This window comes from Lactuca sativa, chromosome 3 (assembly GCF_002870075.4).
Source record: "Lactuca sativa cultivar Salinas chromosome 3, Lsat_Salinas_v11, whole genome shotgun sequence".
Lineage (NCBI taxonomy): Eukaryota > Viridiplantae > Streptophyta > Magnoliopsida > Asterales > Asteraceae > Lactuca > Lactuca sativa.
The window spans coordinates 230,098,349-230,116,804 of NC_056625.2; the positions used below are offsets into that span (position 1 = coordinate 230,098,349).

General features: G+C 41.0%; 1 pseudogene; it reads right to left on the reverse strand.

Moving 5' to 3' along the window:
• Window positions 1–4,625: 4,625 nt before the first annotated feature.
• Window positions 4,626–5,356, reverse strand: LOC128132910 (uncharacterized; annotated as a pseudogene).
• Window positions 5,357–18,456: the final 13,100 nt, after the last annotated feature.

Here is an 18,456-nt window from a genome sequence, read left to right on the forward strand (position 1 = left end):
AGCATTAGGGTTTGCATGAGCACATAGGATGTTCTTATGGCTAAAAACCATCAGTGGTATCAGAGCCTTGATTGGTTTCTATTGTATTGATGCCTTGGTTATTAGTTCAAGCTTCAAAATCGATTTTTTGGTCCCCTAACTGATGAACTCGGCGCGTTCGAATGTGGACTCGGCGAGTTGCTCCAACTCGGCGAGTCCATAGAGGAACTCAGCAAGTTCGAGCGTCAGTAAGAGCATATTTTGGGATTTCTTATTGTTTTGCTTGACGATACTTGCCTTAATTGTTTTAGGTCTTTAATATTCGAATTTTATCTTATATTTGAGTATATCCTTGATTAACAAAAGATAATTACCAATTGATTAGATAATAACTTCCTTATATGATTAAAGATTGATTATTTGTATTAATTGGGTAACTTATCTTGCAAGAAATTGAAATTAGGTCAAATTTAGATAATCATTAAATTAATTGTTTAATTTAAATTATTTGCTATTTGATCCTTGATGTTTTGAAATGTTTCAAAACCTGCCCTCAAGGTTTGAAATTTAAAAGTTGATTAAAAGTTTAATTTAGAAATGTTAAATTCTAAAACCCTAGTATTGTTTTGAAAAGTTCAAATCACACCCTTATGGTTTTATTAATTAATTAAGGTGTATAATTAAAGGAGATTTCATAAATCCATAAAGTTTTGGTTTACAATTTAATTAAATTAAAAGTATAATTGTTAAATTTGACCACCTAGTATTCTAAAAGTGTAAAATATACCCTATACTATGTATACCATTAAAAGTATAATATTATATATGTATGAGTAAAAGTCAGTCTTACCGTTAGTAGGCCTCATTCACGAAGCTAGTCTATAAGGGGTGCTTAAGGAAATTGCCTATAAAATGGCGATTGAATGAGTATCCACTCTTACCCACCGTACTCTTGACTAGTGGAGGGTCATTTGCCGAACGGGTAGGATAGGACAAAAAACTTCTATTATAAGTATAATGAAGTACAAAAGTAACTAAATGTTTTACAAATTCTCAATCTTAGTTACTTTAGGCAAAAGTGAATTGATGCAATTCCATGAAATTACACTTTGTACCCTTGCGAAGACGTTAGTGGAGAGTGTGTGGTTAACCGGCACACTAAATGGTTCTAAGCAAAGGTAGCAAAGGGTGACTCAATGTTTTTCATAGTTCGGTGGAGCGTGTGTGGTTAACCGACACATCGAATAGGTAACTGTAACATGTGGGGGCACCATGTAGGTTTGCATGGTTATTCACACCCTGTTTTGTGATCCTCGGCATCCCAGTCACAAATCGAGGGGCATATCGAGATTTAAACATGCCATTAAAAAGTTCAATGAATCTCAAAGGATCTAGGAGTTTTCAAAGCATTTAAAACTTAATCTGTTTTTCGTTTTTCATGGTGGAACATTAGTGAATCATCATTCATTTACCTTCAAATGTTTTGCAATTTGGGTTACGACATCCCTCTCCCAAGTTGTGGAATATTGTGTTGGGTCCTAGCCTTAGTATCTCATTTGGGTGATTTATTAAGGACACAATTAATCAACTAACTTGAATTTATTTTCTCCCATTTTGTAGATGTCAAAGTACGACACCTATGGTCTTCCCAAATCCCGTGGAACAAGCTTTCCACATGAAGATGATATTCCACGATTTGATCGAGGAACAAGAGATCATGCTTCACTTCCTCCACATCCTCCAATTATTCTCCTAACCCACAAGTTTGAAGGCTTGAAAACTTCAAGCTCACTCAAGCCCTTTTGGCAAGTAAACATGAAGAAGGAAAGTTGGTGTCTGCACACGTCCTAGAGATGATGTCACACATTGATGGGTTAAGAATGTTGGGATTCGTTGTCTGTGAGGAGCTGGCTGTTGACTGGGTTCTTAAGTCACTTCCTAACTCATAGTGAGTTCGTAAGAGAGTATTATATGATGAACCACGACGTGACCCTTATAGATCTCACCTACATGCTTATTGCTGCTAAATCAGCAATGGTTTAGCACACTGGAAAAGCAAAGTTGATTTGTGAATCTGCCTTCCAGACCTCTATGGATATAGGCAATGGCAACGAATGGCATGCCATGATCGAAGAGTTTGATCATAAGAGAAAGGCAAAGTCTGAAGTAGTTCCATGTGCTGTTCCAAAAGCGTCAATTTTCTTTTATTGCCAAGAGAAGGGGCATTGGAGACGAAGCTGCCCTATTTACCTAAGAGATCTAAGAGATGGGAGAGTCAAAACGTATGGCTCTACTTTAGGTAAAATCCATTAACTAACTCTTTTAAGTTCCTATTCTAGATTCTTAATACATGATGTGATAAGATTACATTTGGTGTTTTGTAGGATCATAGAAAAGAGAGGAAGGTTAAGGGAAGAAGTGAGCGGAATCTAATCGTGAAGAAATGGTTTTCGATCGTGTTGTTTGAAGATTAGATTTTGAGCTACTACTTGGAGTTAGAATAGATTGCTAAGAAATATGTATTAACATAGTTTTTCGATTGAATTCACTACTAGAAAAACAGCCTTTTACGACGCTCATTGCGCGTCGTAAAAGGCTCAGACGATGCGCAAATGCGTGTCAAGGAAGGCCCTGTCATAAAGAGAGACGACGCGCTTTTGCGCGTCGTCTATAGACGACGCTCATTTACGACGCGCAATTACGACGCGCGTTTACGACACGCAATGCGTATCAAGGAAGGCCCTGTCATAAAGGAAGATGACACGCATTCGCGTGTCGTAACCTTACGACGCGCGTGTTAATGACACGCAATGCGTATCAAGAAAGCCCCTGTCAAGAAAGGCCATGTCATAAATGAAGATGACACACATTTTTGCGTATCGTAAATTTAAATGTTTAAAAAAAATGAATTTATATATTTATTAATTTTCAAATTAAATTTGCATTTAATTTCTCATAATAGAAATAAAATAGCATATACAAAAAATACAATCCATTGCATAATATAAAATAAAATTTCATACTCAAATCATAAAAGGTAAGATGAAAAACAAAATCAAAGATATAGTTACACCAAATTTAGAAAACAATTACCCTAGCTACATTTGTTCTATTTTCTATCCCACTCCAATCCACTTCCCTAGCTGCATGTGCTATCAAACTCCATCTAATTGTCCTTGCACAACCGAACAAACAAACATGACTATCAAAGATATAGTTATGTGAATTTCAGAAAAAAATACCCACCTGAACATTTGTAGAGTCTATATCTATTCGTAGTCGTCTGGTACTTCAGCAAACATGTATTACCTTTGAGGATGAAAAACATTAAGGTTGGATCCATGGAAACTAGAAATCAAATTTTCAACTTATGAGAGAAATTAAAAGGTAGAAATTGAAGCTTACCTACCTGTTGTAGCATCCACATAATACTCCCACATCCATTTCATATAACATTTTTTACACAACTTCATTTGACCACCATATGTACATATATTAAATTCTCAAAGCTCTGTTTTAATTTGCTTTTTAAATTGCATGAAACATTGAAACCCATGTTAAGCCTTTATATCATATAAAAATTAAATAACAGATTGTAGTTGAAACCCATGAAAAATGCTAATTCTTGAAAATTCATTACTCCAAACCTGTTTAGACTGATCATTACAACCACCTAGAATGCTCCACACAGCTCCAAAAGGTGGCAGCAAGCTCCACACAGCTCCAAAAGCATGGGAAAAAATTTGAGACCAACAAACACAACAACTAAGCAAAACACAGAGCAGGGGTAAAATGGTCAAAAAGGCAGAAAACACTTCAAAGTTCAAATAGCAACCGTAGCAGGTTAATGATGTAGCTATAAAATTAGCAATTAGATACCTAAGAAAGAAATCACAAGTTTCCCCAAGTTTCCCCTGTTCCAACAATTAATAAAATCAATAATTCACAAATTAGGTTAATGATGTAGCTAATTTTTTATACTCACAAGAGAATAAGGGAATAAGTGATGCAATCGATTTCTACATGACAGAGTCAGAAAGAAGACCGGGTGTGTTGTTGTTCTTATAACATGCCTTGCTTCAGAACCCACACCATGTACTATCTCTGGTTCACTTTCCTGCAATATAAATCCAACATGAACAGATTATCAATAACAACTGATGATATATAAGAATTTTATGAATGATATATAAGAAAAGTTATGATAAGGGAAAAGGAACTTGCACTCACTCTTTCATCATCATGTTCTACCTTGTCGCATCTCAAGCATCTCTCTCCCGAGCCAGTCAACTGAACTAGATAAATAATTCAAGCCGGTAACAACTCTGGAACTGCCAACTCCGCCATGTCCAAGGTTGGTAGAAGCCATTTAACACCTGATGAATAGCACAAAGGTGGCAACGACTGTTTCTTTAGTAACTTCCAGGAAGTTTTTTATAAATGTCAACCAAGGGTATAATGGACCAAACTTGAAATAAATTTATATTTATCCCTGACATGACGTTGAAGTTTTCAACCTCGAGTGTCAATACCAAGCATATCCCTGGAACTTTGTGTTGTTGGATCGATGTATATCAGGAGCTGTAAAATCAAAAATAAAAAACATTAAATATGAGTAAATGCAAATTGTAACTTACCAATAGACATTAAATATGAGTAAATAAAAAATCAAGAACATCATCAACCAATAGTTTGATAAAAATAAATTCATCACGATTAGCAAGGCTTCTAGCAAGGCTAATTGCTCATTCACTATAATCTATTCCAGTGAGATCAGAGAACCTATTTATACTAACATCAAAAGTAATAAAGAATGATTTATCAATTATCATCGTACCAAAAGGAGGAATAAGTGTTATTATGTATAATACTATACCCCTGTTTAGCAAGCTCTTGAAGAAGTAGCCCATTGCCTGTTCCAACATCAAGAACACTCCATCTTGCTAAATCTTTATCCTCTTGACTAACAGACTCAGAGTCATCAATTTTATGTTGAATTTGTAAATGTCTTTGTGAAATGTTAGCACATAGTCCTTTTTTCCATGAAGCAACCATTTCCATGACATCTGCCCCAAACCTTTAGAAAGAATTTAAAAAGTCATACAAAAAAGCATCTTGTCAAAGAAGGTATATGTCATAGTCAATTAGATATGCATACCAAACTTCACCAGCATCCCCATGTTCACGAAAATTTGTCAATTCATGTGCATATGTTGCATCCCAGTAACTTTGATACCCCAGATGATTACCTTGGTTAAAGCTTTAATTTACTAAACCTTCAATTGGAACTGAAGAAGCATAGGGCACTACCCTTGCTGTTGTAATTGATGATTGGGACCCATTTTGCCTAGCAATAACAGATCACAGATGTGACCATTATTGCAACTAAATGAGCTTCAATTCCATTCCATATCTTCAATTCCAACTCTCAAACGCTAAATGGTAATTTTCTCCAGCACTAGCAACTTCAGGGTAAGATTGACAAGTTGATTTAGTTAATGAAGAATCATGATCTTGAAACTGAATTTCAACTAAACAACACATGGGTGTCTTCAAAGTCAAGATCAAGAACTAAAGACGATGGAATTTTCTAAAAAAGAAAAACATTAAGAACAAGAACAAAGGCAAAAGGATTGGATGTTTAAGAATCATAACCCTAATTTGTTTACTAATCACAGATAAAAATGCCCAGATTGGGAAGGAAAATAAACATGCAGGTTCCAAAAATCAAGAAACCCGAACAATTTATGAAGATCTTATAAAATCAAAGAGCTAAATCCAGATAAATTCTAACACTGAAAGAAGAACAAGAAAGGGGTTTGAAAGATTAAAGATGAAAAAACATGAAAGCAGAAATTATACTCTATGGAGGAGAGACTTACCTAAAGTCGCAGGAGAAGAAGTGTTTATGCAATCAGAGTAGTTTTAGGGTTTCCTTCGGTTACTCCCTTCATGTCTCCGACAATCTCCATCTATGGAGGAGAGAGATGAGAGAAAACACGGTGGAGGGGGAGAGACGAGAAGGTGGATGCAAGCGCTTTCCAGAACCAGAATCCAATGTTGGAGAAGATGCAGCAGATGCAAGCGCTGTTGTGGTGCGATGTTGGAATGGTGGAGTCCGAGAGAAAAAACAAATTATGATGGGTAGCTATCATTGTTGGTGATGTTCGATTCATCAGAAGCCCTAGTTCTTCGCTCAATCGTCTATTTTGTGAAAGAAGACATTACCATTGCAAATGCGTTATGTTTGATTAGGGTTTACACAGAGAAGGAAGTGAAAGTCGATCGCAGAGGAAGGGGTTGCAGAGAGAAGGAAGGGAGAGAATGAAATCGATTTGGCGGGTGTAGAGAGTACACAGGGAGGATGGCGGGTGTTCAAAATTTTGGGGGATTTCATTTTCCCTCGGACACGCGCATTTCTTAAAAAAAATATAAAACGACATTCACAGATGACGCACAAGTGCCTTCCGTGTTTTTAATATTTTTACATCAGACACTAATTTAAAGGCACTCAGTAATGCGCGACATAAATCCTTAAAATTTTTGAAGAGATGACACTTTTTTAATGTCACTCTCTAATGCGTAACATAAATCAAAGAGCGTCGTGTTTTGCGCGTCGTAAAAGGCTGTTTTTCTAGTAGTGATTGCATTGTAAGGACAAATTTTTCCGCAATAAAATAAATTTTGATTTTATATTATTTATTTATCCTTGCAATGGCGTGTATGAAAAATTGATGTTTGTAAGTTTCTATTATTAGCAATAATGGATTTGATTCTTAATTATGTTATTTGTGGAAAGGTCAATAATTTACCAAATAAGGAAAGTTTCTCATCGCCCAAGTTTCAATTGGATAGATACTTGGAATCATACAACTTGGTTACATGATGTATGAGAAATTTTCATATTTGGAAATTAGACTAATTCGTTGACAAAGTGTCAAGTGAAGGACTAAGAGATCGAGTACACAAAGTTGTGTGTTGATTAAGTCCACCACAAGAGTGACAAAGATATTCGTCATGATTTACTAAAGGTTTTATAAATATGATTATACTTATAAGATTAAGTGTAATTCTGAGATGATTAAAAAAGGATTTAATCAATAGCAGAACGAATAAGAAGAATCAAGTAGACAAAAAGATAAAAGTTTCTCTATTCTAAGAAGAAGGGAGAGTACATTTTATTATGTTTTATGATAGGTCTTAATGATTAAGAACCATATCTCAATTGATCCTCTAAGTGATTCTTAACTATTGTATGTCTGAGAAGAGGAATCAAGAATTGAAGAAATGGTTAAATCAAGAAGTCAACCATACTTCATTCCAAAACAAGTCTTAGAGTTAAGATTGTGACATTGAGTGACAAGCCTTAAGAAGGTTTATAACATTCATCAAATGTGGAATTTGAAAAGGTTTTCTTATTACTGCACATTTGATATTGGAAAGTTGTGATGTCTTGGATAAGACAAAGACCAACTAGGACCAATTTTGTGAAGTGTTTTGTCTTGATAAAAGCTACACTAACTCTTGAATATTTGTTTCTCGAGAAATGTTAACATCCGGATTCCCAGGTATAATATGTTACTCCTTTATTTTTGGAGATTGTGAGTAGACTCGGCGAGTTGGTGTTGAAACTTGCCGAGTATGGTCGCGAATTCGTATCCGGGTTCACAGCCGGACTCGACGAGTCCATGCTGTTTAATGAAACCATAATTTCTTGGGTTTGGGACCAATTTAAAGGCCCTTAAGGCCGTCATTTGCAGCTACCGAACCCCAGAGAGAAGCCCTAAGAGATATAGAGTGTTTTTAAGGAAGGAGAAGCCATTCTTGATCCTTTTGTTGGTGTATTTGCATAAAAAAAGAGGTGACCAAGGCAAGAGGAGGCTGAAGGAGGTGCGATTTTGGTGACTTCAGAGTTCATAGAGTTCATATTGAGGTATTCATTCGGACCTTCTTCAGTGTTGGGTGTTGATTCTTAGAGTTAGGGTTTTCTAACTCCTTTAGAGCATGGATAAGTGGAGCAAATGGTCCCTTCTCGAGTCTAGGCTTTGGATCTGGACCCAAAGAGGTCCAAAGACCTTAACCCTTGGAGCTTTATGGGTTATTTTGGGAGCCATGAGCCTAGGATGTCAGTTTTGGGGATAAATCACTAAGTTAGACCATTTAGATGATAAATGAGTGTCAAGCTCTGAAATTTATGTGATTATCATGCTTGGGAAGGCTGGATCTATGAATTAAAGGAACAGATCTGACCTCAGGAGGTCTATGGAGTTTGTGCATGGCATGAACTCGCCGAGTCCGAAGAACGACTCGGCGAGTAGGATGAGGGTTTCCCGTAAATCACTTAGGGAGTAGATTTGCCAAGTTGGGGAAATAACTCAGTGAGTCAGGGAGAGTTAGGGGACTGGAGTTCAAGGAGGAACTCGCTGAGTTGTTCTTGAGACTCGGCGAGTTGAGTCGTGGTGGCCCCGCGATTCATACCAGGTGTGACTCGTCGAGTAAGGGGAAGGACTCGACGTGCCAAGAGAGGGACTAAGAGAGTCAGTGGACACGTGTAGACTCGTCGAGTCGCCCAAGTGCACTCGACGAGTCGGGTCAAAGTTTGACCGTTGACTTTTGTTGACTTTTAGGGTTTGGTCAACAGTGAGGCCTTTGAGCCAAGAGAGGGGTAAAATGGTCTTTTACCCTTCTGAGGATGTTAAGAAAGGTTGGAGTATATTTATATTTATGAGAGTATTTCCTTTATATGATTAGGCGGAGGCTAGATCACATTTCTACTGAGACAGAGACTTACCGAGACGCCTTAGGTGAGTTTTCTCATTATACGTTACCTTGAGTGGTATTATGTATTGACCAGAGGGTCTTATGTGTTACGTATGAGATTATGTGCTATGTGACATATGTGTGTTGTATGATTGTTATAGACCGGACCGGAGGGTCCAACGAGCTATGACCGGACCAGGGGGTCCAACAAGCTACGAGACTGGAGGGTGCCACTGAGACACATCGATCGGAGGGTCGTATTATAGCCTCGAGGGGCGTATATGTTGTATGCGGTATTTTGGGGGACTCGCTAAGCATTTATGCTTAGATTTGTTGTGTTATGTTTTTCAGGTACTAGCAAGGACCGTGGGAAGGCGCCGACGTGACTCGTACACACTAGAGAGAGAGTCTGATTTTTATGATCTTGGGAAATGATATGTTTCAAAAAATACTGTTGAAAATATTTAAGAATAATTTTATATGAATTTAGTTGATGAAAAATGAAAATTTTGTTTTGAAAATTTACGTTGTTACAAGTTGGTATCAGAGCCTTGGTTTGAGGGATTCGGATGCATCTTCGGGCGTATCTGAACTCAAACTGAGGATTTGAGGAAAAATTTTGATAATGAAGTAAAATTTTTGAAAAGAGTAAAAAGGGTTTTGAGACAAACAGAGCAGAGTCGTGTGTACGATCAGCCAGCACCCGAACGGTGAATCCCCAAAATTACCCTTACATTATGTGTTATGAGATATGCTATGTTATATTATGCATGCTAGAATAGGCTACGTATTCATATTAGGACTAGAGTGGCCTGATTTGTGATGCCTTAGCCTAGGAGATTTCTGCTCCTGATATGCCTTGAGAGCGAGTATATAGCAGTTAAGAGTTCTTGAGAGGTTTATCGGAGGGTAGCCAATGCATAATGAGGGTAGAGTACTCGTAATCCAGGATCCAAGGAGGAGGACTTGGGGTAAATGTTGATGCGGTGTGGTCAGTAGCATTGGGCCTATACTACTGAAGACACCGGATCAGTGGGCATTCAAAGTAAGAATCTTTTGGACAACGGAGGACGAGTAGGGTTGCTTCATTGAGTATGGGTATGCTCGATCGAGTCTCTGATATTTATTGTTGTATTTCAGAGGCATTATGGTTGGGACTCGACACACACCTGAGAGCAGTGGTGTCAATAACGAGGAGATCCGTTGATTGATTCATTAGGAGGTGGCTGCAGCCATTCGGGCTGAGATTCCAGAGATGTTTGGGGACATCAAGACCACTTTGATTGAGACCTTTGATGAGCGGTATGCAGCACTGACTGAGGCTGCGGCAGCTGCGGCTACGGCTGCTGTTGCTACTGCCAGACCTCAGGGAGGTGACTCATTGTTGTTTCGGGATTTTAGCAACACGAAGCCACCAGAGTTCGATGGGACGCAGGACCCGATTGCTGCGGTGAGATAGATCTCTGACATCGAGGGATGTTTCTATACATGTTCTTGTCCAGAGCACTTGAGAGTACGGTTCCCTCTGAGCCAGCTCCGCTTGGGAGCAAAGGATTGGTGGAAGTTCGTGACGGCGAACTTCACTTTGGCGGAGATTTCTGAGGTGACCTGGGAGAGGTTAACCGCTATGTTCAGAGACGAGTATGTTCCCCCGGTGGAAAGGGGGCGGTTGATTCGGGAGTTCTTGACCCTCAAGCAGGGTACTGATTCTGTGACAGTGTTCACCAGGAAGTTTCATGAGAGGGAGATGTTTTTCCCTGAGCAGGTGTCTTCTGAGCAGGCACATATGAGCCGTCATCTGGGTGTTCTGAGGAGAGATATTCGGGAGTTCGTGGCGAACTCAACTTACCAGACATTTGCTGAGCTCCAGGAAAATACCCAGAAGGGGGATATTGAGTTAGAGACGCACGCCAGGGAGGAGGCCGAGTCACAGAGGGTGGATCGGCAACCGGCTCAGTCTCAGTCGGCTGCCAAGCGGGCTAGACCCGCTGATTCGAGATCTGGGGGCGCGAAGGGTCGTACTTGTGGGAAGTGCGGCAAGAGTCACGAGGGGTCATGCAGGGCTGGAGGCCGAGTCACAAGTGCGGGAAGGAGGGGCATATCGCGAGGGATTGCCCCAAAGGATTTTCAGTTTGCTTTCATTGCAACCAGACCGGCCATCAGAAGGCCGAGTGCCCTCAGCTGCTTTAGGGATCACCACAGGGATCTGCGCCTGCTGTTAGGGCTACCGAGGTTCGGCCAGTGAAGGCCGAGGCACCGAAGGCTTGTGGGAGAGTTTTCCAGTTGACTGCAGAAGAGGTCCGCGCGGCGCCCGATATTGTGGCTGGTATGTATTCTATATTCATCTCTTATTTGAGTTGAGTTATTGTGCTTATATGATGGTATGCGTAGGGACTTTTCTTGTGAGTTCTGTGCCTGCTTTGGTATTATTTGACTCAGGTGCGAGTCGGTCGTTTGTTTCCGTAGCATTTAGTCAGCACATTAGTATCCGTCGAGGGTCGTTGGATCGACCACTGCGAGTTTCCATAGCTGATGAGCGAGCACTGTATGCTTCAGATGTGATTCGAGGATGTGTCCTTGAGATCTTCGGTGTGGAGTTCCCGATAGATCTGGTTCCGATTGTGATGGGAGATGTGTGTGTTATAGTGGGTATGGATTGGTTGAGCCGATATGGAGCTGTGATAGACTGCGAGCGTCAATTAGTGACGATTCGAGACCCTAGTGGGGGAGTTCTTACGGTGTATGGCGAGGGTACATGTGTTGCGTCAGCATTTTGTTCGGCCGCCAGAGCGAGACAGAGTCAACATCAGGGCTGTAGGGGATTTATGGCATATGTGATGGATGCGAGGGTTGATTCAGAGAGACCGAGGTCAGTTGATGAGGTCCCGATAGTGCATGAGTTTCCGGATGTGTTTCCAGAGGATTTTCTAGGTGTGCCTCTGGAGAGGAAGGTAGACTTCGGTATTGATTTGGTTCCGGGAGCTGTGCCTATCGCCAAGGCGCCATATCGCCTAGCGCCTCCAGAAATGCAGGAGTTATCCTCGCGGCTCCGGGAGCTGCTTGGGAAGGGTTTCATTCGGCCGAGCAGTTCGCAATGGGGGGCGCCTATCCTCTTTGTCAAGAAGAAGGATGGTTCACACCGAATGTGCATTGATTACCGGGAGTTGAACAAGCTGACGGTCAAGAACCGTTACCCGTTTTCAAGGATCGATGATTTGTTCGATCGGTTGCAGGGAGCATCTTGGTTCTCCAAGATTGATTTGAGGTCTGGGTATCATCAGGTGAGGGTGCGAGATGAAGACGTCCAGAAGACAGCATTTCAGACTCGTTATGGGCATTACGAGTTCGTGGTGATGCCTTTCAGACTCACCAACACACCAGTGGTGTTCATGGATCTCATGAACAGGGTGCACAGGCCGATGCTGGATGGGTCGGTGATCATATTCATTGATGATATTTTGGTGGATTCGATGTCTAGAGAATAGCACGAGGAGTATTTGAGGGAGATCCTTGGAGTTCTGAGTTCGGAGAGGCTTTATGCCAAGTTCTCAAAGTGTGAGTTCTGGTTACGAGAGGTTCAGTTTTTGGGGCATCTTGTCAACTAGAATGGGATATTGGTTGATCCGGCCAAGATTGAGGCGGTCATGAGGTGGGAGGTGTCGAGATCACCCACCAAGATCAGGAGCTTTCTGGGTTTAGCCGGCTATTATCAGAGATTTATTAAGGATTTCTCCAAGATCGCCGTGCCACTCACCAAGTTAACCCGGAAGGGTGTTGCCTTATCGTGGGGTCCGGAGCAGCAGACCTCGTTCGAGGCACTTCGCCAGAAATTATGCGAAGCCCCAGTGTTAGCCCATCCGGAAGGAATGGAGGATTTCGTGGTATATTGTGATGCATCGATATCCGGATTGGGAGTAGTGCTTATTCAGAAGGGGCATGTGATAGCATACGCATCGAGGCAGCTTAAGCCTCATGAGACGAGGTATCCCACTCACGATCTGGAATTAGGAGCGGTAGTGTTCGCCCTCAAGATCTGGCGACACTATCTGTATGGGGTTCGGTGTACGATATACACGGACCACAAGATCCTGAAGTATTTGATGGATTAGCCCACCCTGAATATGCGCCAGAGGAGGTGGTTGGATGTGGTCAAGGATTATGATTGTGAGATCTTGTACCACCCGGGCAAGGCTAATGTTGTATCCGATGCACTGAGCCGTAGGGCGGAGGGCGCCCCAATGCGAGATGTTTGTTTGAGATTGATAGTGATGACCCCTGTGTTGGATGCTATTCGTGGGGCCCAGGCTGAGGCCGTGAGGCCCGAAAGCCAGAAGAGAGAGCGAGTTGTCGGGTTGGTGTCGGAATTCATTACTGATAGTCGGGGGCTTATGACATTTCAGGGTCGGATTTAGGTACCGTCTGTAGGCGGGACGCGTACCATTTTGATGGAAGAGGCTCATCGATTGAAGTTCTCAATCCATCCCGGGGCCACTAAGATGTATCTGGACCTGAAAAGGGAGTATTGGTGGCCCTGTATGAAGAGGGATGTCGCATGGTTTGAAGAGAAATGCTTGACCTGTCGCAGGATTAAGGCCGAGCATCAGCGTCCACATGGTAAGCTGCAGCCGTTAGAGCTTCCCGAGTGGAAGTGGGAACAGATTACCATGGATTTCATCACCAAATTGCCAAGTACTGTGAGAGATGTCGATGCAATTTGGGTGATTGTGGAAAGGTTGACGAAGAGCACTCATTTTCTTGTTATCAGTGAGAGCTCTTCCGCAGAAAAGTTGGCAGAAATGTACATGAGAGAGGTGGTATCGCGGCATGGGGTACCGATCTAGATTGTCTCAGATCGAGATGTGCGTTTCACTTCCAGGTTCTGGAAGAAATTTCTTGAGGAATTGGGTACGAGACTGCATTTTAGTACCACATACCACCCACAGACTGACGGCCGGAGTGAGCGGATGATTCAGACGCTTGAAGACATGCTTCGAGCATGTGTGTTGGATTTCGGAAGGAGTTGGGACACGTACTTGCCCTTGGCAGAGTTTTCCTACAACAACAGCCATCATTTGAGCAATGGTATGCCACCCTTTGAGCGGTTGTAAGGGAGAAGGTGTCGGACCCCCATTTGCTGGGGAGAAGTAGGGCAGCATGTGATGGGTAGTACCAAGATCATGCTTCAGACGACCGAGCAGATTCAGCAGGTCGGACAGAGGTTGTTGACCGCTCAGAGTCGTCAGAAGAGTTATGCGGACAGACGCTGGTCCGAGCTCGAGTTTCAGGTCGGCAACTTCATGCTCCTGAAGGTCTCTCCTTGGAAAGGGATGATTCGATTCAGGAAGAGGGGCAAGTTGGGGCCCCAATATATTGGTCCTTTCAGGGTGATCACGAGGGTAGGCAGGGTAGCCTACCGGTTGGAGTTACCTGCAGAGTTGGGTCAGATTCATGACACGTTTCACGTGTCGCAGTTGCAAAAGTGTATAGCCGATGAGTCGGCGGTGGTTCCATTAGAAGATATACAGGTGGATGTGAGCCTGAATTATGTTCAGAGACCGGTGGCGATTAGGGATCGGAAGATCAAGGTTTTGAGGAACAAGGAGGTGCCTCTGGTGCAGGTCCAGTGGCAGCATCAGAAAGGGTCAGAGTTGACTTGCAAGCCGGAGTTGTTTGCAGAATGAGACTTCGAGGGCGATGTCAAATTCTAGTGGGGGAGAATTGTGAGTAGACTCGGAGAGTTGGTGTTTAAACTCGCCGAGTTTGGTCACGGATTCATATCCGGGTTCATAGCCGGACTCGGCGAGTCCACGCTGTTTAATGAAACCCTAATTTCTTGGGTTTAGGACCTATTTAAAGGCCTTTAAGGCCGTCATTTGCAGCTACCAAACCCCAGAGACAAGCCCTAAGAGATCTAGATCATTTTTGAGGAAGGAGAAGCCATTCTTGATCCTTTTGTTGGTGTATTTGCAAGAAGGAGGTGACCAAGGCAAGAGGAGGCTGAAGGAGGTGCGATTTTGGTGACTTCAGAGTTCATAGAGTTCATATTGAGGTATTCATTCAGACCTTCTTCAGTTTTGGGTGTTGATTCTTAGAGTTAGGATTTTCTAACCCCTTTAGTGGATGGATAAGTGGAGCAAATGGTCCCTTCTCGAGTCTATGCTTTGGATCTGGACCCAAAGAGGTCCAGAGACCTTAACCCTTGGAGCTTTATGGGTTGTTTTGGGAGCCATGAGCCTAGGATGTCATTTTTGGGGATAAATCACTACGTTAGACCATTTAGATGATAAATCAGTGTCAAGGTCTTAACTTTACGTGATTATCATGCTTGGGAAGGCCAGATCTATGAATTAAAGGAACAGATCTGACCTCAGGAGGTCTATGGAGTTTGTGCATGGCATGAACTCGCCGAGTCCGAAGAACGACTCGGCGAGTAGGATGAGGGTTTCCCGTAAATCAGTCAGTGAGTAGATTTGCCGCGTTAGGGAAATAACTTGGTGAGTCAGGGAGAGTTTGGGGACTGGAGTTCAAGGCGGAACTCGCCGAGTTGTTCTTGAGACTCGGCGAGTTAAGTCGGGGTGGCCCCGCGATTCATGCCAGGTGTGACTCGTCGAGTAAGGGGAAGGACTCGACGTGCCAAGAGAGGGACTAAGAGAGTCAGTGGACACGTGTAGAATCGTCGAGTCGCCCAAGTGCACTCGACGAGTCGGGTCAAAGTTTGACTGTTGACTTTTGTTGACTTTTAGGGTTTGGTCAACAGTGAGGCCTTTGAGCCAAAAGAGGGGTAAAATGGTCTTTTACCCTTCTGAGGATGTTAAGAAAGGTTGGAGTATAGTTATATTTATGAGAGTATTTGCTTTATGTGATTAGGCGGAGGCTAGATCACATTTCTACCGAGACAAAGACTTACCGAGACACCTGAGGTGAGTCTTCTCACTATATGTTACCTTGATTGGTATTATGTGTTTACCAGAGGGTCTTATGTGTTACGTATGAGATTATGTGCTATGTGACATATGTGTGTTGTATGATTGTTATAGACCGGACCGGAGGGTCCAACGAGCTATGACCGGACCAGAGGGTCCAACGCGCAACGGGACTGGAGGGTCCCGCTGAGACACATCGACCGAAGGGTCGTATTATAGCCTCGAGTGGCGTATGTGTTGTATGCGGTATTTTGGGGGACTCGCTAAGCATTTATGCTTACAGTTGTTGTGTTATGTTTTTCAGGTACTAGCAAGGACTGTGGGAAGGCGCCGACGTGACTCGTACACACTAGAGAGAGTCTGATTTTTATGATCTTGGGAAATGATATGTTTCAAAAACTACTGTTGAAATATTTGAGAATAATTTTATATGAATTTAGTTGATGAAAAATGAAAAATTTGTTTTGAAAATTTACGTTGTTACAAAATGTTTATTGACAAGAGAATCTTATATGTCAAGGAGTCAGTGGGAGTCTTAATGGTCTCGAAACGTTTCAAGAATTAATCAAGAATAAACCTTATCGATCATCACTAGCACACGAGTTGAGGTTTACAACCTATCGTGTTGACACTATCTTGTTTCTATGCCATTCCAATTGAGTTAATTATGCATATGAGTTCTCATTTGAATGCATAAAAGACAAGCACCTTGATCAATGGAAAGTACATTGATAGGAAAGGGTGAGCTGCTTAACTACTTGGAAGACATGGTGGACACTCGTGTTACAATAAGGTAAGAAATCAAGATTGACAAGGTTCGGTCCATATGAGTTTGGATTTATCGCAAACATTGGTTTTGACAAATTCGTATGGATAGGAACACATACACCATTAAAATATAAGTGTCATAAGATTCCCTCCTTCATGAAGATGATTGTGAGGAAATGCTTTCACTAAGAGAGATTTTAAGAAGATAGTAATTGTGAAATTGTATTCTCAAATTCGATTATGGTTACGGTATCCCTTTCCATGATTCGAATTGTGAGATTTGGCAATTAGTCTGAATTGTTTAGACACACATATAAGCTATCTAAGGAAAAGGTTTATAAGACTAAGAATCTTAGATAAAAGATTATCAAAACATTAGGTATTAGAAATATGAACTTAAGAAATTCAATAGTTATTGTTTTTCTGAAAGTTAAGCTATTTTCTGAATACATGAAGCTAGTAGGAGCATAAGTGTTATGCTTATATGATAATAATCAGCATGATAGTGGGAGCATAAATGTTGTGCTTGTATGATTATTAAGGCAAGTATTGCAAGTTAGCAATATTGATTATAGAAAACAAGAGTTATACTTTGCAAAGTCGTAAGGGTTGAATAGTTGTTTTGCTATAATTAATGGAGAGAATATTATGTTTCATTTCAAATCTAAAGGCTTAGGTTGTGGAATGTTAATAAATTTAGTCAAGGATACATAGTGTGTTCTCAAATTTCGATTATGATTATGGCATAGTTCGAATTTGAGAACGTGACACATAAAATATTATGGCAGAAGATTGATAAGTATCAGATCTTTATGTAAGACATTATGCATCGTGTTCCATACACTTCGGGTATAGGATTGATTGCAAATGCTATAATATTTGACCATTTTAAAATTTTCCAAATGTCTAGCGTATTTAGAGGAAAAAGGGACAAGAATCGGTTTTGAATAAGATAATTAAACAACTATCAAAGGACGATCCAAAGCTCGCTGAGGATTAGCCACTTGTGAGTAGTTGGAAGTATGATATTGGATGGATCATATCGACATTATTATGAATAGATAAGATTCTATTAAGAATGAGTTGTCATATGGCAAATATGGAAATGTTTCCATATTGGGAGTTGGATATTGAGAATCTATGTCTAGATTAGAAACTTTTATGCAAGAAGGATGTTCAAAGGAATGTACTTTGAGTGAGAGACATCATATCTATAGAATTGTTTCTGATAGAGATTGTCCAAGTCTTGATGTTTTTGAGCTATGACTTTACAAAAGAATCATTGCATAAAGTGTTAGAATTTAGCATAAGTAACAAGAATTTGATATTCTTATAATTATGATAAGGATTGGGAGTTGTGAAATGAGTATGATTGGAAATGTGTTCATTTGAACTATTTCACATAGTAAGGACCGTAGATAAACATTGTGTGCATGCTGAGAGTATGGGACAAGTGTAGTTATAATTCAAGTAAGAAGTTGATTACCCGAAACAACAAATAATGAGTAATCAATATGGTGATTAAATAAAATGTTTTATTTATACCTAGAGTTTGGGGCCATATGGGATTAGTATTATTCTTGTGTTTCAGTTTGCATGTTTTGACTTCCTAAATGATTAAATTGGTTTAGAACAATCAAATTATTCGAACGGACCACAATCATTCATATGTTGGAAGTAGGTATGAATGAAGACTGTCGTGAATTGGTGTGTGGATTGTCTAAAGTGTATTACACATAAGCAAATGTTTGCTACAACGTTCATGAGTGCTTATGAATATGAGTTTGAGCATTGGATTAAACCCACGCTCACTTGGATCACTTCATGGATTTTATCACGAGTGATTGGTGAGACGATAATATCTTATATTATTGAAACCGAGACGTGTAGGTTGTATCTTGCGAGTCGGTTACAAATTGATAATATGTAAACGCACCAGTTGTTGGATTAGTGTCTACGGCTGTAATTATATTTGGTAAGTACTTGACCCGATTGTGCATGGTCCTTTTGGGTTGCCTTCACCATA